The following is a 23,412-nucleotide window of genomic DNA, read 5'->3' as shown; positions in this document are numbered from 1 at the left end:
CGTTGAGGTCAACTGTCACTTTGTGTTAATTGAAAATTTTCAAAGTCTATCTTCCTAATTTGAAGTCGAATTTCAACATTTCTTATATATTTGTGTGAGTTTACATCTAGCTTTGTCAGATATCGTCGAATAACATCCATTGAAGCCCATTGAGGTCAACTGTCACTTTGTGATAATTGAAAATTTTCAAAGTCTATCTTCCTAATTTTAAGTCGAATTCCAACATTTCTTATATATTTGAGTGAGTTTGCATCTAACTTTGTCAGATATCATCGAATAACATCCATTGAAGCTCGTTGAGGTCAACTATCACTTTGTGTTAATTGAAAATTTTCAAAGTCTATCTTCCTAATTTGAAGTCGAATATCAACATTTCTTATATATTTGAGTGAGTTCGCATCTAACTTTGTCAGATATCGTCGATTACCATCCATTGAAGCCCATTGAGGTCAACTGTCACTTTGTGATAATTGAAAATTTTCAAAGTCTATCTTCCTAATTTTAAGTCGAATTCCAACATTTCTTATATATTTGAGTGAGTTCACATCTAGCTTTGTCAGATATCATCGAATAACATCCATTGAATCCCATTGAAGTCAATTGTCACTTTGTGATAATTGAAAATTTTCAAAGTGTATCTTCCTAATTTGAAGTCGAATTCCAACATTTCTTATATATTTGAGTGAGTTTGCATCTAACTTTGTCAGATATCGAATAACATCCATTGAAGCTCGTTGAGGTCAACTGTCACTTTGTGTTAATTGAAAATTTTCAAAGTCTATCTTCCTAATTTGAAGTCGAATTCCAACATTTCTTATATATTTGAGTGAGTTCACATCTAGCTTTGTCAGATATCATCGAATAACATCCATTGAATCCCATTGAGATCAATTGTCACTTTGTGATAATTGAAAATTTTCAAAGTGTATCTTCCTAATTTTAAGTCGAATTCCAACATTTCTTATATATTTGAGTGAGTTTGCATCTAACTTTGTCAGATATCATCGAATAACATCCATTGAATCCCATTGAGGTCAACTGTAACTTTGTGATAATTGAAAATTTTCAAAGTCAATTTTCCTAATTTCAAGTCGAATTTCAACATTTCTTATATATTTGAGTGAGTTCGCATCTAACTTTGTCAGATATCGTCGATTAACATCCATTGAAGCCCATTGAGGTCAACTGTCACTTTGTGATAATTGAAAATTTTCAAAGTCTATCTTCCTAATTTCAAGTCGAATTTCAACATTTCTTATATATTTGAGTGAGTTCGCATCTAACTTTGTCAGATATCGTCGATTAACATCCATTGAAGCCCATTGAGGTCAACTGTCAGTTTGTGATAATTGAAAATTTTCAAAGTCTATCTTCCTAATTTTAAGTCGAATTCCAACATTTCTTATATATTTGAGTGAGTTTGCATCTAACTTTGTCAGATATCATCGAATAACATCCATTGAAGCTCGTTGAGGTCAACTGTCACTTTGTGTTAATTGAAAATTTTCAAAGTCTATCTTCCTAATTTGAAGTCGAATTTCAACATTTCTTATATATTTGTGTGAGTTTACATCTAGCTTTGTCAGATATCGTCGAATAACATCCATTGAAGCCCATTGAGGTCAACTGTCACTTTGTGATAATTGAAAATTTTCAAAGTCTATCTTCCTAATTTTAAGTCGAATTCCAACATTTCTTATATATTTGAGTGAGTTTGCATCTAACTTTGTCAGATATCATCGAATAACATCCATTGAAGCTCGTTGAGGTCAACTTCACTTTGTGTTAATTGAAAATTTTCAAAGTCTATCTTCCTAATTTGAAGTCGAATATCAACATTTCTTATATATTTGAGTGAGTTCGCATCTAACTTTGTCAGATATCGTCGATTAACATCCATTGAAGCCCATTGAGGTCAACTGTCACTTTGTGATAATTGAAAATTTTCAAAGTCTATCTTCCTAATTTTAAGTCGAATTCCAACATTTCTTATATATTTGAGTGAGTTCACATCTAGCTTTGTCAGATATCATCGAATAACATCCATTGAATCCCATTGAGGTCAATTGTCACTTTGTGATAATTGAAAATTTTCAAAGTGTATCTTCCTAATTTGAAGTCGAATTCCAACATTTCTCATATATTTGAGTGAGTTTGCATCTAGCTTTGTCAGATATCGTCGAATAACATCCATTGAAGCCCATTGAGGTCAACTGTCACTTTGTGATAATTGAAAATTTTCAAAGTCTATCTTCCTAATTTTAAGTCGAATTCCAACATTTCTTATATATTTGAGTGAGTTTGCATCTAACTTTGTCAGATATCATCGAATAACATCCATTGAAGCTCGTTGAGGTCAACTGTCACTTTGTGTTAATTGAAAATTTTCAAAGTCTATCTTCCTAATTTGAAGTCGAATATCAACATTTCTTATATATTTGAGTGAGTTCGCATCTAACTTTGTCAGATATCGTCGATTAACATCCATTGAAGCCCATTGAGGTCAACTGTCACTTTGTGATAATTGAAAATTTTCAAAGTCTATCTAACTAATTTTAAGTCGAATTCCAACACTTCTTATATATTTGAGTGAGTTTGCATCTAACTTTGTCAGATATCGAATAACATCCATTGAAGGTCGTTGAGGTCAACTGTCACTTTGTGTTAATTGAAAATTTTCAAAGTCTATCTTCCTAATTTGAAGTCGAATTCCAACATTTCTTATATATTTGAGTGAGTTCACATCTAGCTTTGTCAGATATCATCGAATAACATCCATTGAATCCCATTGAGATCAATTGTCACTTTGTGATAATTGAAAATTTTCAAAGTGTATCTTCCTAATTTTAAGTCGAATTTCAACATTTCTTATATATTTGAGTGAGTTCGCATTCAACTTTGTCAGATATCGTCGATTAACATCCATTGAAGCCCATTGAGGTCAACTGTCACTTTGTGATAATTGAAAATTTTCAAAGTCTATCTTCCTAATTTTAAGTCGAATTCCAACATTTCTTATATATTTGAGTGAGTTTGCATCTAACTTTGTCAGATATCATCGAATAACATCCATTGAAGCTCGTTGAGGTCAACTGTCACTTTGTGTTAATTGAAAATTTTCAAAGTCTATCTTCCTAATTTGAAGTCGAATTTCAACATTTCTTATATATTTGTGTGAGTTTACATCTAGCTTTGTCAGATATCGTCGAATAACATCCATTGAAGCCCATTGAGGTCAACTGTCACTTTGTGATAATTGAAAATTTTCAAAGTCTATCTTCCTAATTTTAAGTCGAATTCCAACATTTCTTATATATTTGAGTGAGTTTGCATCTAACTTTTTCAGATATCATCGAATAACATCCATTGAAGCTCGTTGAGGTCAACTGTCACTTTGTGTTAATTGAAAATTTTCAAAGTCTATCTTCCTAATTTGAAGTCGAATATCAACATTTCTTATACATTTGAGTGAGTTCGCATCTAACTTTGTCAGATATCGTCGATTAACATCCATTGAAGCCCATTGAGGTCAACTGTCACTTTGTGATAATTGAAAATTTTCAAAGTCTATCTTCCTAATTTTAAGTCGAATTCCAACATTTCTTATATATTTGAGTGAGTTCACATCTAGCTTTGTCAGATATCATCGAATAACATCCATTGAATCCCATTGAGGTCAATTGTCACTTTGTGATAATTGAAAATTTTCAAAGTGTATCTTCCTAATTTGAAGTCGAATTCCAACATTTCTTATATATTTGAGTGAGTTTGCATCTAACTTTGTCAGATATCGAATAACATCCATTGAAGCTCGTTGAGGTCAACTGTCACTTTGTGTTAATTGAAAATTTTCAAAGTCTATCTTCCTAATTTGAAGTCGAATTCCAACATTTCTTATATATTTGAATGAGTTCACATCTAGCTTTGTCAGATATCATCGAATAAAATCCATTGAATCCCATTGAGATCAATTGTCACTTTGTGATAATTGAAAATTTTCAAAGTGTATCTTCCTAATTTTAAGTCGAATTCCAACATTTCTTATATATTTGAGTGAGTTTGCATCTAACTTTGTCAGATATCATCGAATAACATCCATTGAATCCCATTGAGGTCAACTGTAACTTTGTGATAATTGAAAATTTTCAAAGTCAATTTTCCTAATTTCAAGTCGAATTTCAACATTTCTTATATATTTGAGTGAGTTCGCATCTAACTTTGTCAGATATCGTCGATTAACATCCATTGAAGCCCATTGAGGTCAACTGTCACTTTGTGATAATTGAAAATTTTCAAAGTCTATCTTCCTAATTTCAAGTCGAATTTCAACATTTCTTATATATTTGAGTGAGTTCGCATCTAACTTTGTCAGATATCGTCGATTAACATCCATTGAAGCCCATTGAGGTCAACTGTCAGTTTGTGATAATTGAAAATTTTCAAAGTCTATCTTCCTAATTTTAAGTCGAATTCCAACATTTCTTATATATTTGAGTGCGTTTGCATCTAACTTTGTCAGATATCATCGAATAACATCCATTGAAGCTCGTTGAGGTCAACTGTCACTTTGTGTTAATTGAAAATTTTCAAAGTCTATCTTCCTAATTTGAGGTCGAATTTCAACATTTCTTATATATTTGTGTGAGTTTACATCTAGCTTTGTCAGATATCGTCGAATAACATCCATTGAAGCCCATTGAGGTCAACTGTCACTTTGTGATAATTGAAAATTTTCAAAGTCTATCTTCCTAATTTTAAGTCGAATTCCAACATTTCTTATATATTTGAGTGAGTTTGCATCTAACTTTGTCAGATATCATCGAATAACATCCATTGAAGCTCGTTGAGGTCAACTGTCACTTTGTGTTAATTGAAAATTTTCAAAGTCTATCTTCCTAATTTGAAGTCGAATATCAACATTTCTTATATATTTGAGTGAGTTCGCATCTAACTTTGTCAGATATCGTCGATTAACATCCATTGAAGCCCATTGAGGTCAACTGTCACTTTGTGATAATTGAAAATTTTCAAAGTCTATCTTCCTAATTTTAAGTCGAATTCCAACATTTCTTATATATTTGAGTGAGTTTGCATATAACTTTGTCAGATATCATCGAATAACATCCATTGAAGCTCGTTGAGGTCAACTGTCACTTTGTGTTAATTGAAAATTTTCAAAGTCTATCTTCCTAATTTGAAGTCGAATTCCAACATTTCTTATATATTTGAGTGAGTTCACATCTAGCTTTGTCAGATATCATCGAATAACATCCATTGAATCCCATTGAGATCAATTGTCACTTTGTGATAATTGAAAATTTTCAAAGTGTATCTTCCTAATTTTAAGTCGAATTTCAACATTTCTTATATATTTGAGTGAGTTCGCATTCAACTTTGTCAGATATCGTCGATTAACATCCATTGAAGCCCATTGAGGTCAACTGTCACTTTGTGATAATTGAAAATTTTCAAAGTCTATCTTCCTAATTTTAAGTCGAATTCCAACATTTCTTATATATTTGAGTGAGTTTGCATCTAACTTTGTCAGATATCATCGAATAACATCCATTGAAGCTCGTTGAGGTCAACTGTCACTTTGTGTTAATTGAAAATTTTCAAAGTCTATCTTCCTAATTTGAAGTCGAATTCCAACATTTCTTATATATTTGTGTGAGTTTACATCTAGCTTTGTCAGATATCGTCGAATAACATCCATTGAAGCCCATTGAGGTCAACTGTCACTTTGTGATAATTGAAAATTTTCAAAGTCTATCTTCCTAATTTTAAGTCGAATTCCAACATTTCTTATATATTTGAGTGAGTTTGCATCTAACTTTTTCAGATATCATCGAATAACATCCATTGAAGCTCGTTGAGGTCAACTGTCACTTTGTGTTAATTGAAAATTTTCAAAGTCTATCTTCCTAATTTGAAGTCGAATATCAACATTTCTTATACATTTGAGTGAGTTCGCATCTAACTTTGTCAGATATCGTCGATTAACATCCATTGAAGCCCATTGAGGTCAACTGTCACTTTGTGATAATTGAAAATTTTCAAAGTCTATCTTCCTAATTTTAAGTCGAATTCCAACATTTCTTATATATTTGAGTGAGTTCACATCTAGCTTTGTCAGATATCATCGAATAACATCCATTGAATCCCATTGAGGTCAATTGTCACTTTGTGATAATTGAAAATTTTCAAAGTGTATCTTCCTAATTTGAAGTCGAATTCCAACATTTCTTATATATTTGAGTGAGTTTGCATCTAACTTTGTCAGATATCGAATAACATCCATTGAAGCTCGTTGAGGTCAACTGTCACTTTGTGTTAATTGAAAATTTTCAAAGTCTATCTTCCTAATTTGAAGTCGAATTCCAACATTTCTTATATATTTGAATGAGTTCACATCTAGCTTTGTCAGATATCATCGAATAACATCCATTGAATCCCATTGAGATCAATTGTCACTTTGTGATAATTGAAAATTTTCAAAGTGTATCTTCCTAATTTTAAGTCGAATTCCAACATTTCTTATATATTTGAGTGAGTTTGCATCTAACTTTGTCAGATATCATCGAATAACATCCATTGAATCCCATTGAGGTCAACTGTAACTTTGTGATAATTGAAAATTTTCAAAGTCAATTTTCCTAATTTCAAGTCGAATTTCAACATTTCTTATATATTTGAGTGAGTTCGCATCTAACTTTGTCAGATATCGTCGATTAACATCCATTGAAGCCCATTGAGGTCAACTGTCACTTTGTGATAATTGAAAATTTTCAAAGTCTATCTTCCTAATTTCAAGTCGAATTTCAACATTTCTTATATATTTGAGTGAGTTCGCATCTAACTTTGTCAGATATCGTCGATTAACATCCATTGAAGCCCATTGAGGTCAACTGTCAGTTTGTGATAATTGAAAATTTTCAAAGTCTATCTTCCTAATTTTAAGTCGAATTCCAACATTTCTTATATATTTGAGTGCGTTTGCATCTAACTTTGTCAGATATCATCGAATAACATCCATTGAAGCTCGTTGAGGTCAACTGTCACTTTGTGTTAATTGAAAATTTTCAAAGTCTATCTTCCTAATTTGAAGTCGAATTTCAACATTTCTTATATATTTGTGTGAGTTTACATCTAGCTTTGTCAGATATCGTCGAATAACATCCATTGAAGCCCATTGAGGTCAACTGTCACTTTGTGATAATTGAAAATTTTCAAAGTCTATCTTCCTAATTTTAAGTCGAATTCCAACATTTCTTATATATTTGAGTGAGTTTGCATCTAACTTTGTCAGATATCATCGAATAACATCCATTGAAGCTCGTTGAGGTCAACTGTCACTTTGTGTTAATTGAAAATTTTCAAAGTCTATCTTCCTAATTTGAAGTCGAATATCAACATTTCTTATATATTTGAGTGAGTTCGCATCTAACTTTGTCAGATATCGTCGATTAACATCCATTGAAGCCCATTGAGGTCAACTGTCACTTTGTGATAATTGAAAATTTTCAAAGTCTATCTTCCTAATTTTAAGTCGAATTCCAACATTTCTTATATATTTGAGTGAGTTCACATCTAGCTTTGTCAGATATCATCGAATAACATCCATTGAATCCCATTGAGGTCAATTGTCACTTTGTGATAATTGAAAATTTTCAAAGTGTATCTTCCTAATTTGAAGTCGAATTCCAACATTTCTTATATATTTGAGTGAGTTTGCATCTAGCATTGTCAGATATCGTCGAATAACATCCATTGAAGCCCATTGAGGTCAACTGTCACTTTGTGATAATTGAAAATTTTCAAAGTCTATCTTCCTAATTTTAAGTCGAATTCCAACATTTCTTATATATTTGAGTGAGTTTGCATCTAACTTTGTCAGATATCATCGAATAACATCCATTGAAGCTCGTTGAGGTCAACTGTCACTTTGTGTTAATTGAAAATTTTCAAAGTCTATCTTCCTAATTTGAAGTCGAATATCAACATTTCTTATATATTTGAGTGAGTTCGCATCTAACTTTGTCAGATATCGTCGATTAACATCCATTGAAGCCCATTGAGGTCAACTGTCACTTTGTGATAATTGAAAATTTTCAAAGTCTATCTTCCTAATTTTAAGTCGAATTCCAACACTTCTTATATATTTGAGTGAGTTTGCATCTAACTTTGTCAGATATCGAATAACATCCATTGAAGGTCGTTGAGGTCAACTGTCACTTTGTGTTAATTGAAAATTTTCAAAGTCTATCTTCCTAATTTGAAGTCGAATTCCAACATTTCTTATATATTTGAGTGAGTTCACATCTAGCTTTGTCAGATATCATCGAATAACATCCATTGAATCCCATTGAGATCAATTGTCACTTTGTGATAATTGAAAATTTTCAAAGTCAATCTTCCTAATTTCAAGTCGAATTTCAACATTTCTTATATATTTGAGTGAGTTCGCATCTAACTTTGTCAGATATCGTCGATTAACATCCATTGAAGCCCATTGAGGTCAACTGTCAGTTTGTGATAATTGAAAATTTTCAAAGTCTATCTTCCTAATTTTAAGTCGAATTCCAACATTTCTTATATATTTGAGTGAGTTTGCATCTAACATTGTCAGATATCATCGAATAACATCCATTGAAGCTCGTTGAGGTCAACTGTCACTTTGTGTTAATTGAAAATTTTCAAAGTCTATCTTCCTAATTTGAAGTCGAATTTCAACATTTCTTATATATTTGTGTGAGTTTACATCTAGCTTTGTCAGATATCGTCGAATAACATCCATTGAAGCCCATTGAGGTCAACTGTCACTTTGTGATAATTGAAAATTTTCAAAGTCTATCTTCCTAATTTTAAGTCGAATTCCAACATTTCTTATATATTTGAGTGAGTTTGCATCTAACTTTGTCAGATATCATCGAATAACATCCATTGAAGCTCGTTGAGGTCAACTGTCACTTTGTGTTAATTGAAAATTTTCAAAGTCTATATTCCTAATTTGAAGTCGAATATCAACATTTCTTATATATTTGAGTGAGTTCGCATCTAACTTTGTCAGATATCGTCGATTAACATCCATTGAAGCCCATTGAGGTCAACTGTCACTTTGTGATAATTGAAAATTTTCAAAGTCTATCTTCCTAATTTTAAGTCGAATTCCAACATTTCTTATATATTTGAGTGAGTTCACATCTAGCTTTGTCAGATATCATCGAATAACATCCATTGAATCCCATTGAGGTCAATTGTCACTTTGTGATAATTGAAAATTTTCAAAGTGTATCTTCCTAATTTGAAGTCGAATTCCAACATTTCTTATATATTTGAGTGAGTTTGCATCTAACTTTGTCAGATATCGAATAACATCCATTGAAGCTCGTTGAGGTCAACTGTCACTTTGTGTTAATTGAAAATTTTCAAAGTCTATCTTCCTAATTTGAAGTCGAATTCCAACATTTCTTATATATTTGAGTGAGTTCACATCTAGCTTTGTCAGATATCATCGAATAACATCCATTGAATCCCATTGAGGTCAATTGTCACTTTGTGATAATTGAAAATTTTCAATGTGTATCTTCCTAATTTGAAGTCGAATTCCAACATTTCTTATATATTTGAGTGAGTTTGCATCTAACTTTGTCAGATATCGTCGATTAACATCCATTGAAGCCCATTGAGGTCAACTGTCACTTTGTGATAATTGAAAATTTTCAAAGTCTATCTTCCTAATTTTAAGTCGAATTCCAACATTTCTTATATATTTGAGTGAGTTTGCATCTAACTTTGTCAGATATCATCGAATAACATCCATTGAAGCTCGTAGAGGTCAACTGTCACTTTGTGTTAATTGAAAATTTTCAAAGACTATCTTCCTAATTTGAAGTCGAATTTCAACATTTCTTATATATTTGTGTGAGTTTACATCTAGCTTTGTCAGATATCGTCGAATAACATCCATTGAAGCCCATTGAGGTCAACTGTCACTTTGTGATAATTGAAAATTTTCAAAGTCTATCTTCCTAATTTTAAGTCGAATTCCAACATTTCTTATATATTTGAGTGAGTTTGCATCTAACTTTGTCAGATATCATCGAATAACATCCATTGAAGCTCGTTGAGGTCAACTGTCACTTTGTGTTAATTGAAAATTTTCAAATTCTATCTTCCTAATTTGAAGTCGAATATCAACATTTCTTATATATTTGAGTGAGTTCGCATCTAACTTTGTCAGATATCGTCGATTAACATCCATTGAAGCCCATTGAGGTCAACTGTCACTTTGTGATAATTGAAAATTTTCAAAGTCTATCTTCCTAATTTTAAGTCGAATTCCAACATTTCTTATATATTTGAGTGAGTTCACATCTAGCTTTGTCAGATATCATCGAATAACATCCATTGAATCCCATTGAGGTCAATTGTCACTTTGTGATAATTGAAAATTTTCAAAGTGTATCTTCCTAATTTGAAGTCGAATTCCAACATTTCTTATATATTTGAGTGAATTTGCATCTAACTTTGTCAGATATCGAATAACATCCATTGAAGCTCGTTGAGGTCAACTGTCACTTTGTGTTAATTGTAAATTTTCAAAGTCTATCTTCCTAATTTGAAGTCGAATTCCAACATTTCTTATATATTTGAGTGAGTTCACATCTAGCTTTGTCAGATATCATCGAATAACATCCATTGAATCCCATCGAGGTCAATTGTCACTTTGTGATAATTGAAAATTTTCAAAGTGTATCTTCTTAATTTGAAGTCGAATTCCAACATTTCTTATATATTTGAGTGAGTTTGCATCTAACTTTGTCAGATAACATCGAATAACATCCATTGAAGCTCGTTGAGGTCAACTGTCACTTTGTGTTAATTGAAAATTTTCAAAGTCTATCTTCCTAATTTGAAGTCGAATTTCAACATTTCTTATATATTTGAGTGAGTTCGCATCTAACTTTGTCAGATATCGTCGATTAACATCCATTGAAGCCCATTGAGGTCAACTGTCACTTTGTGATAATTGAAAATTTTCAAAGTCTATCTTCCTAATTTTAAGTCGAATTCCAACATTTCTTATATATTTGAGTGAGTTTGCATCTAACTTTGTCAGATATCATCGAATAACATCCATTGAAGCTCGTTGAGGTCAACTGTCACTTTGTGTTAATTGAAAATTTTCAAAGTCTATCTTCCTAATTTGAAGTCGAATTTCAACATTTCTCATATATTTGACTGAGTTCGCATCTAACTTTGTCAGATATCGTCGATTAACATCCATTGAAGCCCATTGAGGTCAACTGCCACTTTGTGATAATTGAAAATTTTCAAAGTCTATCTTCCTAATTTTAAGTCGAATTCCAACATTTCTTATATATTTGAGTGAGTTCACATCTAGCTTTGTCAGATATCATCGAATAACATCCATTGAATCCCATTGAGGTCAATTGTCACTTTGTGATAATTGAAAATTTTCAAAGTGTATCTTCCTAATTTGAAGTCGAATTCCAACATTTCTTATATATTTGAGTGAATTTGCATCTAACTTTGTCAGATATCGAATAACATCCATTGAAGCTCGTTGAGGTCAACTGTCACTTTGTGTTAATTGAAAATTTTCAAAGTCTATCTTCCTAATTTGAAGTCGAATTCCAACATTTCTTATATATTTGAGTGAGTTCACATCTAGCTTTGTCAGATATCATCGAATAACATCCATTGAATCCCATTGAGGTCAATTGTCACTTTGTGATAATTGAAAATTTTCAAAGTGTATCTTCTTAATTTGAAGTCGAATTCCAACATTTCTTATATATTTGAGTGAGTTTGCATCTAACTTTGTCAGATAACATCGAATAACATCCATTGAAGCTCGTTGAGGTCAACTGTCACTTTGTGTTAATTGAAAATTTTCAAAGTCTATCTTCCTAATTTGAAGTCGAATTTCAACATTTCTTATATATTTGAGTGAGTTCGCATCTAACTTTGTCAGATATCGTCGATTAACATCCATTGAAGCCCATTGAGGTCAACTGTCACTTTGTGATAATTGAAAATTTTCAAAGTCTATCTTCCTAATTTTAAGTCGAATTCCAACATTTCTTATATATTTGAGTGAGTTTGCATCTAACTTTGTCAGATATCATCGAATAACATCCATTGAAGCTCGTTGAGGTCAACTGTCACTTTGTGTTAATTGAAAATTTTCAAAGTCTATCTTCCTAATTTGAAGTCGAATTTCAACATTTCTCATATATTTGACTGAGTTCGCATCTAACTTTGTCAGATATCGTCGATTAACATCCATTGAAGCCCATTGAGGTCAACTGCCACTTTGTGATAATTGAAAATTTTCAAAGTCTATCTTCCTAATTTTAAGTCGAATTCCAACATTTCTTATATATTTGTGTGAGTTTACATCTAGCTTTGTCAGATATAATCGAATAACATCCATTGAAGCTCGTTAAGGTCAACTGTCACTTTGTGTTAATTGAAAATTTTCAAAGTCTATCTTCCTAATTTGAAGTCGAATTTCGACATTTCTCATATATTTGAGTGAGTTCGCATCTAACTTTGTCAGATATCGTCGATTAACATCCATTGAAGCCCATTGAGGTCAACTGTCACTTTGTGATAATTGAAAATTTTCAAAGTCTATCTTCCTAATTTTAAGTCGAATTCCAACATTTCTTATATATTTGAGTGAGTTTGCATCTAACTTTGTCAGATATCATCGAATAACATCCATTGAAGCTCGTAGAGGTCAACTGTCACTTTGTGTTAATTGAAAATTTTCAAAGACTATCTTCCTAATTTGAAGTCGAATTTCAACATTTCTTATATATTTGTGTGAGTTTACATCTAGCTTTGTCAGATATCGTCGAATAACATCCATTGAAGCCCATTGAGGTCAACTGTCACTTTGTGATAATTGAAAATTTTCAAAGTCTATCTTCCTAATTTTAAGTCGAATTCCAACATTTCTTATATATTTGAGTGAGTTTGCATCTAACTTTGTCAGATATCATCGAATAACATCCATTGAAGCTCGTTGAGGTCAACTGTCACTTTGTGTTAATTGAAAATTTTCAAATTCTATCTTCCTAATTTGAAGTCGAATATCAACATTTCTTATATATTTGAGTGAGTTCGCATCTAACTTTGTCAGATATCGTCGATTAACATCCATTGAAGCCCATTGAGGTCAACTGTCACTTTGTGATAATTGAAAATTTTCAAAGTCTATCTTCCTAATTTTAAGTCGAATTCCAACATTTCTTATATATTTGAGTGAGTTCACATCTAGCTTTGTCAGATATCATCGAATAACATCCATTGAATCCCATTGAGGTCAATTGTCACTTTGTGATAATTGAAAATTTTCAAAGTGTATCTTCCTAATTTGAAGTCGAATTCCAACATTTCTTATATATTTGAGTGAATTTGCATCTAACTTTGTCAGATATCGAATAACATCCATTGAAGCTCGTTGAGGTCAACTGTCACTTTGTGTTAATTGTAAATTTTCAAAGTCTATCTTCCTAATTTGAAGTCGAATTCCAACATTTCTTATATATTTGAGTGAGTTCACATCTAGCTTTGTCAGATATCATCGAATAACATCCATTGAATCCCATCGAGGTCAATTGTCACTTTGTGATAATTGAAAATTTTCAAAGTGTATCTTCTTAATTTGAAGTCGAATTCCAACATTTCTTATATATTTGAGTGAGTTTGCATCTAACTTTGTCAGATATCATCGAATAACATCCATTGAAGCTCGTTGAGGTCAACTGTCACTTTGTGTTAATTGAAAATTTTCAAAGTCTATCTTCCTAATTTGAAGTCGAATTTCAACATTTCTCATATATTTGACTGAGTTCGCATCTAACTTTGTCAGATATCGTCGATTAACATCCATTGAAGCCCATTGAGGTCAACTGCCACTTTGTGATAATTGAAAATTTTCAAAGTCTATCTTCCTAATTTTAAGTCGAATTCCAACATTTCTTATATATTTGAGTGAGTTCACATCTAGCTTTGTCAGATATCATCGAATAACATCCATTGAATCCCATTGAGGTCAATTGTCACTTTGTGATAATTGAAAATTTTCAAAGTGTATCTTCCTAATTTGAAGTCGAATTCCAACATTTCTTATATATTTGAGTGAATTTGCATCTAACTTTGTCAGATATCGAATAACATCCATTGAAGCTCGTTGAGGTCAACTGTCACTTTGTGTTAATTGAAAATTTTCAAAGTCTATCTTCCTAATTTGAAGTCGAATTCCAACATTTCTTATATATTTGAGTGAGTTCACATCTAGCTTTGTCAGATATCATCGAATAACATCCATTGAATCCCATTGAGGTCAATTGTCACTTTGTGATAATTGAAAATTTTCAAAGTGTATCTTCTTAATTTGAAGTCGAATTCCAACATTTCTTATATATTTGAGTGAGTTTGCATCTAACTTTGTCAGATAACATCGAATAACATCCATTGAAGCTCGTTGAGGTCAACTGTCACTTTGTGTTAATTGAAAATTTTCAAAGTCTATCTTCCTAATTTGAAGTCGAATTTCAACATTTCTTATATATTTGAGTGAGTTCGCATCTAACTTTGTCAGATATCGTCGATTAACATCCATTGAAGCCCATTGAGGTCAACTGTCACTTTGTGATAATTGAAAATTTTCAAAGTCTATCTTCCTAATTTTAAGTCGAATTCCAACATTTCTTATATATTTGAGTGAGTTTGCATCTAACTTTGTCAGATATCATCGAATAACATCCATTGAAGCTCGTTGAGGTCAACTGTCACTTTGTGTTAATTGAAAATTTTCAAAGTCTATCTTCCTAATTTGAAGTCGAATTTCAACATTTCTCATATATTTGACTGAGTTCGCATCTAACTTTGTCAGATATCGTCGATTAACATCCATTGAAGCCCATTGAGGTCAACTGCCACTTTGTGATAATTGAAAATTTTCAAAGTCTATCTTCCTAATTTTAAGTCGAATTCCAACATTTCTTATATATTTGTGTGAGTTTACATCTAGCTTTGTCAGATATCATCGAATAACATCCATTGAAGCTCGTTAAGGTCAACTGTCACTTTGTGTTAATTGAAAATTTTCAAAGTCTATCTTCCTAATTTGAAGTCGAATTTCGACATTTCTCATATATTTGAGTGAGTTCGCATCTAACTTTGTCAGATATCGTCGATTAACATCCATTGAAGCCCATTGAGGTCAACTGCCACTTTGTGATAATTGAGAATTTTCAAAGTCTATCTTCCTAATTTTAAGTCGAATTCCAACATTTCTTATATATTTGAGTGAGTTCACATCTAGCTTTGTCAGATATCATCGAATAACATCCATTGAATCCCATTGAGGTCAATTGACACTTTGTGATAATTGAAAATTTTCAAAGTGTATCTTCCTAATTTGAAGTCGAATTCCAACATTTCTTATATATTTGAGTGAGTTTGCATCTAACTTTGTCAGATATCGAATAACATCCATTGAAGCTCGTTGAGGTCAACTGTCACTTTGTGTTAATTGAAAATTTTCAAAGACTATCTTCCTAATTTGAAGTCGAATTCCAACATTTCTTATATATTTGAGTGAGTTCACATCTAGCTTTGTCAGATATCATCGAATAACATCCATTGAATCCCATTGAGGTCAATTGTCACTTTGTGATAATTGAAAATTTTCAAAGTGTATCTTCCTAATTTTAAGTCGAATTCCAACATTTCTTATACATTTGAGTGAGTTTGCATCTAACTTTGTCAGATATCATCGAATAACATCCATTGAATCCCATTGAGGTCAACTGTAACTTTGTGATAATTGAAAATTTTCTAAGTCAATCTTCCTAATTTCAAGTCGAATTTCAACATTTCTTATATATTTGAGTGGGTTCGCATCTAACTTTGTCAGATATCGTCGATTAACATCCATTGAAGCCCATTGAGGTCAACTGTCACTTTGTGATAATTGAAAATTTTCAAAGTCTATCTTCCTAATTTTAAGTCGAATTCCAACATTTCTTATATATTTGAGTGAGTTTGCATCTAACATTGTCAGATATCATCGAATAACATCCATTGAAGCTCGTTGAGGTCAACTGTCACTTTGTGTTAATTGAAAATTTTCAAAGTCTATCTTCCTAATTTGAAGTCGAATTTCAACATTTCTTATATATTTGAGTGAGTTCACATCTAGCTTTGTCAGATATCATCGAATAACATCCATTGAATCCCATTGAGGTCAATTGTCACTTTGTGATAATTGAAAATTTTCAAAGTGTATCTTCCTAATTTGAAGTCGAATTCCAACATTTCTTATATATTTGAGTGAGTTTGCATCTAACTTTGTCAGATAACATCGAATAACATCCATTGAAGCTCGTTGAGGTCAACTGTCACTTTGTGTTAATTGAAAATTTTCAAAGTCTATCTTCCTAATTTGAAGTCGAATATCAACATTTCTTATATATTTGAGTGAGTTCGCATCTAACTTTGTCAGATATCGTCGATTAACATCCATTGAAGCCCATTGAGGTCAACTGTCACTTTGTGATAATTGAAAATTTTCAAAGTCTATCTTCCTAATTTTAAGTCGAATTCCAACATTTCTTATATATTTGAGTGAGTTCACATCTAGCTTTGTCAGATATCATCGAATAACATCCATTGAATCCCATTGAGGTCAATTGTCACTTTGTGATAATTGAAAATTTTCAAAGTGTATCTTCCTAATTTGAAGTCGAATTCCAACATTTCTTATATATTTGAGTGAGTTTGCATCTAACTTTGTCAGATATCGAATAACATCCATTGAAGCTCGTTGAGGTCAACTGTCACTTTGTGTTAATTGAAAATTTTCAAAGTCTATCTTCCTAATTTGAAGTCGAATTCCAACATTTCTTATATATTTGAGTGAGTTCACATCTAGCTTTGTCAGATATCATCGAATAACATCCATTGAATCCCATTGAGGTCAATTGTCACTTTGTGATAATTGAAAATTTTCAAAGTGTATCTTCCTAATTTGAAGTCGAATTCCAACATTTCTTATATATTTGAGTGAGTTTGCATCTAACTTTGTCAGATAACATCGAATAACATCCATTGAAGCTCGTTGAGGTCAACTGTCACTTTGTGTTAATTGAAAATTTTCAAAGTCTATCTTCCTAATTTGAAGTCGAATTTCAACATTTCTTATATATTTGAGTGAGTTCGCATCTAACTTTGTCAGATATCATCGAATGACATCCATTGAAGCTCGTTGAGGTCAACTGTCACTTTGTGTTAATTGAAAATTTTCAAAGTCTATCTTCCTAATTTGAAGTCGAATTTCAACATTTCTTATATATCTGACTGAGTTCGCATCTAACTTTGTCAGATATCGTCGATTAACATCCATTGAAGCCCATTGAGGTCAACTGCCACTTTGTGATAATTGAAAATTTTCAAAGTCTATCTTCCTAATTTTAAGTCGAATTCCAACATTTCTTATATATTTGAGTGAGTTTGCATCTAACTTTTTCAGATATCATCGAATAACATCCATTGAAGCTCGTTGAGGTCAACTGTCACTTTGTGTTAATTGAAAATTTTCAAAGTCTATCTTCCTAATTTGAAGTCGAATTTCAACATTTCTTATATATTTGACTGAGTTCGCATCTAACTTTGTCAGATATCGTCGACTAACATCCATTGAAGCCCATTGAGGTCAACTGCCACTTTGTGATAATTGAAAATTTTCAAAGTCTATCTTCCTAATTTTAAGTCGAATTCCAACATTTCTTATATATTTGAGTGAGTTTGCATCTAACTTTTTCAGATATCATCGAATAACATCCATTGAAGCTCGTTGAGGTCAACTGTCACTTTGTGTTAATTGAAAATTTTCAAAGTCTATCTTCCTAATTTTAAGTCGAATTCCAACATTTCTTATATATTTGAGTGAGTTCACATCTAGCTTTGTCAGATATCATCGAATAACATCCACTGAAGCCCATTGAGGTCAACTGTCACTTTGTGATAATTGAAAATTTTCAAAGTCTATCTTCCTAATTTTAAGTCGAATTCCAACATTTCTTATATATTTGAGTGAGTTTGCATCTAACTTTTTCAGATATCATCGAATAACATCCATTGAAGCTCGTTGAGGTCAACTGTCACTTTGTGTTAATTGAAAATTTTCAAAGTCTATCTTCCTAATTTTAAGTCGAATTCCAACATTTCTTATATATTTGAGTGAGTTCACATCTAGCTTTGTCAGATATCATCGAATAACATCCACTGAAGCCCATTGAGGTCAACTGTCACTTTGTGATAATTGAAAATTTTCAAAGTCTATCTTCCTAATTTTAAGTCGAATTCCAACATTTCTTATATATTTGAGTGAGTTTGCATCTAACTTTTTCAGATATCATCGAATAACATCCATTGAAGCTCGTTGAGGTCAACTGTCACTTTGTGTTAATTGAAAATTTTCAAAGTCTATCTTCCTAATTTGAAGTCGTATTCCAACATTTCTTATATATTTGAGTGAGTTCACATCTAGCTTTGTCAGATATCATCGAATAACATCCATTGAATCCCATTGAGGTCAATTGTCACTTTGTGATAATTGAAAGTTTTCAAAGTGTATCTTCCTAATTTGAAGTCGAATTCCAACATTTCTTATATATTTGAGTGAGTTTGCATCTAACTTTGTCAGATATCATCGAATAACATCCATTGAATCCCATTGAGGTCAACTGTAACTTTGTGATAATTGAAAATTTTCAAAGTCAATCTTCCTAATTTCAAGTCGAATTTCAACATTTCTTATATATTTGAGTGAGTTCGCATCTAACTTTGTCAGATATCGTCGATTAACATCCATTGAAGCCCATTGAGGTCAACTGCCACTTTGTGATAATTGAAAATTTTCAAAGTCTATCTTCCTAATTTTAAGTCGAATTCCAACATTTCTTATATATTTGTGTGAGTTTGCATCTAGCTTTGTCAGATATCGTCGAATAACATCCATTGAAGCCCATTGAGGTCAACTGTCACTTTGTGATAATTGAAAATTTTCAAAGTCTATCTTCCTAATTTTAAGTCGAATTCCAACATTTCTTATATATTTGAGTGAGTTCACATCTAGCTTTGTCAGATATCATCGAATAACATCCACTGAAACCCATTGAGGTCAACTGTCACTTTGTGATAATTGAAAATTTTCAAAGTCTATCTTCCTAATTTTAAGTCGAATTCCAACATTTCTTATATATTTGAGTGAGTTTGCATCTAACTTTTTCAGATATCATCGAATAACATCCATTGAAGCTCGTTGAGGTCAACTGTCACTTTGTGTTAATTGAAAATTTTCAAAGTCTATCTCCCTAATTTGAAGTCGAATTTCAACATTTCTCATATATTTGACTGAGTTCGCATCTAACTTTGTCAGATATCGTCGATTAACATCCATTGAAGCCCATTGAGGTCAACTGCCACTTTGTGATAATTGAAAATTTTCAAAGTCTATCTTCCTAATTTTAAGTCGAATTCCAACATTTCTTATATATTTGTGTGAGTTCGCATCTAACTTTGTCAGATATCGTCGATTAACATCCATTGAAGCCCATTGAGGTCAACTGCCACTTTGTGATAATTGAGAATTTTCAAAGTCTATCTTCCTAATTTTAAGTCGAATTCCAACATTTCTTATATATTTGAGTGAGTTTGCATCTAACTTTGTCAGATATCATCGAATAACATCCATTGAAGCTCGTTGAGGTCAACTGTCACTTTGTGTTAATTGAAAATTTTCAAAGTCTATCTTCCTAATTTGAAGTCGAATATCAACATTTCTTATATATTTGAGTGAGTTCGCATCTAACTTTGTCAGATATCGTCGATTAACATCCATTGAAGCCCATTGAGGTCAACTGTCACTTTGTGATAATTGAAAATTTTCAAAGTCTATCTTCCTAATTTTAAGTCGAATTCCAACATTTCTTATATATTTGAGTGAGTTCACATCTAGCTTTGTCAGATATCATCGAATAACATCCATTGAATCCCATTGAGGTCAATTGTCACTTTGTGATAATTGAAAATTTTCAAAGTGTATCTTCCTAATTTGAAGTCGAATTCCAACATTTCTTATATATTTGAGTGAGTTTGCATCTAACTTTGTCAGATATCGAATAACATCCATTGAAGCTCGTTGAGGTCAACTGTCACTTTGTGTTAATTGAAAATTTTCAAAGACTATCTTCCTAATTTGAAGTCGAATTCCAACATTTCTTATATATTTGAGTGAGTTCACATCTAGCTTTGTCAGATATCATCGAATAACATCCATTGAATCCCATTGAGGTCAATTGTCACTTTGTGATAATTGAAAATTTTCAAAGTGTATCTTCCTAATTTTAAGTCGAATTCCAACATTTCTTATACATTTGAGTGAGTTTGCATCTAACTTTGTCAGATATCATCGAATAACATCCATTGAATCCCATTGAGGTCAACTGTAACTTTGTGATAATTGAAAATTTTCAAAGTCAATCTTCCTAATTTCAAGTCGAATTTCAACATTTCTTATATATTTGAGTGGGTTCGCATCTAACTTTGTCAGATATCGTCGATTAACATCCATTGAAGCCCATTGAGGTCAACTGTCACTTTGTGATAATTGAAAATTTTCAAAGTCTATCTTCCTAATTTTAAGTCGAATTCCAACATTTCTTATATATTTGAGTGAGTTTGCATCTAACATTGTCAGATATCATCGAATAACATCCATTGAAGCTCGTTGAGGTCAACTGTCACTTTGTGTTAATTGAAAATTTTCAAAGTCTATCTTCCTAATTTGAAGTCGAATTTCAACATTTCTTATATATTTGAGTGAGTTCACATCTAGCTTTGTCAGATATCATCGAATAACATCCATTGAATCCCATTGAGGTCAATTGTCACTTTGTGATAATTGAAAATTTTCAAAGTGTATCTTCCTAATTTGAAGTCGAATTCCAACATTTCTTATATATTTGAGTGAGTTTGCATCTAACTTTGTCAGATAACATCGAATAACATCCATTGAAGCTCGTTGAGGTCAACTGTCACTTTGTGTTAATTGAAAATTTTCAAAGTCTATCTTCCTAATTTGAAGTCGAATATCAACATTTCTTATATATTTGAGTGAGTTCGCATCTAACTTTGTCAGATATCGTCGATTAACATCCATTGAAGCCCATTGAGGTCAACTGTCACTTTGTGATAATTGAAAATTTTCAAAGTCTATCTTCCTAATTTTAAGTCGAATTCCAACATTTATTATATATTTGAGTGAGTTCACATCTAGCTTTGTCAGATATCATCGAATAACATCCATTGAATCCCATTGAGGTCAATTGTCACTTTGTGATAATTGAAAATTTTCAAAGTGTATCTTCCTAATTTGAAGTCGAATTCCAACATTTCTTATATATTTGAGTGAGTTTGCATCTAACTTTGTCAGATATCGAATAACATCCATTGAAGCTCGTTGAGGTCAACTGTCACTTTGTGTTAATTGAAAATTTTCAAAGTCTATCTTCCTAATTTGAAGTCGAATTCCAACATTTCTTATATATTTGAGTGAGTTCACATCTAGCTTTGTCAGATATCATCGAATAACATCCATTGAATCCCATTGAGGTCAATTGTCACTTTGTGATAATTGAAAATTTTCAAAGTGTATCTTCCTAATTTGAAGTCGAATTCCAACATTTCTTATATATTTGAGTGAGTTTGCATCTAACTTTGTCAGATAACATCGAATAACATCCATTAAAGCTCGTTGAGGTCAACTGTCACTTTGTGTTAATTGAAAATTTTCAAAGTCTATCTTCCTAATTTGAAGTCGAATTTCAACATTTCTTATATATTTGAGTGAGTTCGCATCTAACTTTGTCAGATATCATCGAATGACATCCATTGAAGCTCGTTGAGGTCAACTGTCACTTTGTGTTAATTGAAAATTTTCAAAGTCTATCTTCCTAATTTGAAGTCGAATTTCAACATTTCTTATATATCTGACTGAGTTCGCATCTAACTTTGTCAGATATCGTCGATTAACATCCATTGAAGCCCATTGAGGTCAACTGCCACTTTGTGATAATTGAAAATTTTCAAAGTCTATCTTCCTAATTTTAAGTCGAATTCCAACATTTCTTATATATTTGAGTGAGTTTGCATCTAACTTTTTCAGATATCATCGAATAACATCCATTGAAGCTCGTTGAGGTCAACTGTCACTTTGTGTTAATTGAAAATTTTCAAAGTCTATCTTCCTAATTTGAAGTCGAATTTCAACATTTCTTATATATTTGACTGAGTTCGCATCTAACTTTGTCAGATATCGTCGACTAACATCCATTGAAGCCCATTGAGGTCAACTGCCACTTTGTGATAATTGAAAATTTTCAAAGTCTATCTTCCTAATTTTAAGTCGAATTCCAACATTTCTTATATATTTGAGTGAGTTTGCATCTAACTTTTTCAGATATCATCGAATAACATCCATTGAAGCTCGTTGAGGTCAACTGTCACTTTGTGTTAATTGAAAATTTTCAAAGTCTATCTTCCTAATTTTAAGTCGAATTCCAACATTTCTTATATATTTGAGTGAGTTCACATCTAGCTTTGTCAGATATCATCGAATAACATCCACTGAAGCCCATTGAGGTCAACTGTCACTTTGTGATAATTGAAAATTTTCAAAGTCTATCTTCCTAATTTTAAGTCGAATTCCAACATTTCTTATATATTTGAGTGAGTTTGCATCTAACTTTTTCAGATATCATCGAATAACATCCATTGAAGCTCGTTGAGGTCAACTGTCACTTTGTGTTAATTGAAAATTTTCAAAGTCTATCTTCCTAATTTTAAGTCGAATTCCAACATTTCTTATATATTTGAGTGAGTTCACATCTAGCTTTGTCAGATATCATCGAATAACATCCACTGAAGCCCATTGAGGTCAACTGTCACTTTGTGATAATTGAAAATTTTCAAAGTCTATCTTCCTAATTTTAAGTCGAATTCCAACATTTCTTATATATTTGAGTGAGTTTGCATCTAACTTTTTCAGATATCATCGAATAACATCCATTGAAGCTCGTTGAGGTCAACTGTCACTTTGTGTTAATTGAAAATTTTCAAAGTCTATCTTCCTAATTTGAAGTCGTATTCCAACATTTCTTATATATTTGAGTGAGTTCACATCTAGCTTTGTCAGATATCATCGAATAACATCCATTGAATCCCATTGAGGTCAATTGTCACTTTGTGATAATTGAAAGTTTTCAAAGTGTATCTTCCTAATTTGAAGTCGAATTCCAACATTTC

Source organism: Diorhabda sublineata, chromosome 7 (genome assembly GCF_026230105.1).
Source record: "Diorhabda sublineata isolate icDioSubl1.1 chromosome 7, icDioSubl1.1, whole genome shotgun sequence".
Lineage (NCBI taxonomy): Eukaryota > Metazoa > Arthropoda > Insecta > Coleoptera > Chrysomelidae > Diorhabda > Diorhabda sublineata.
This window is presented reverse-complemented; position numbering follows the sequence as displayed.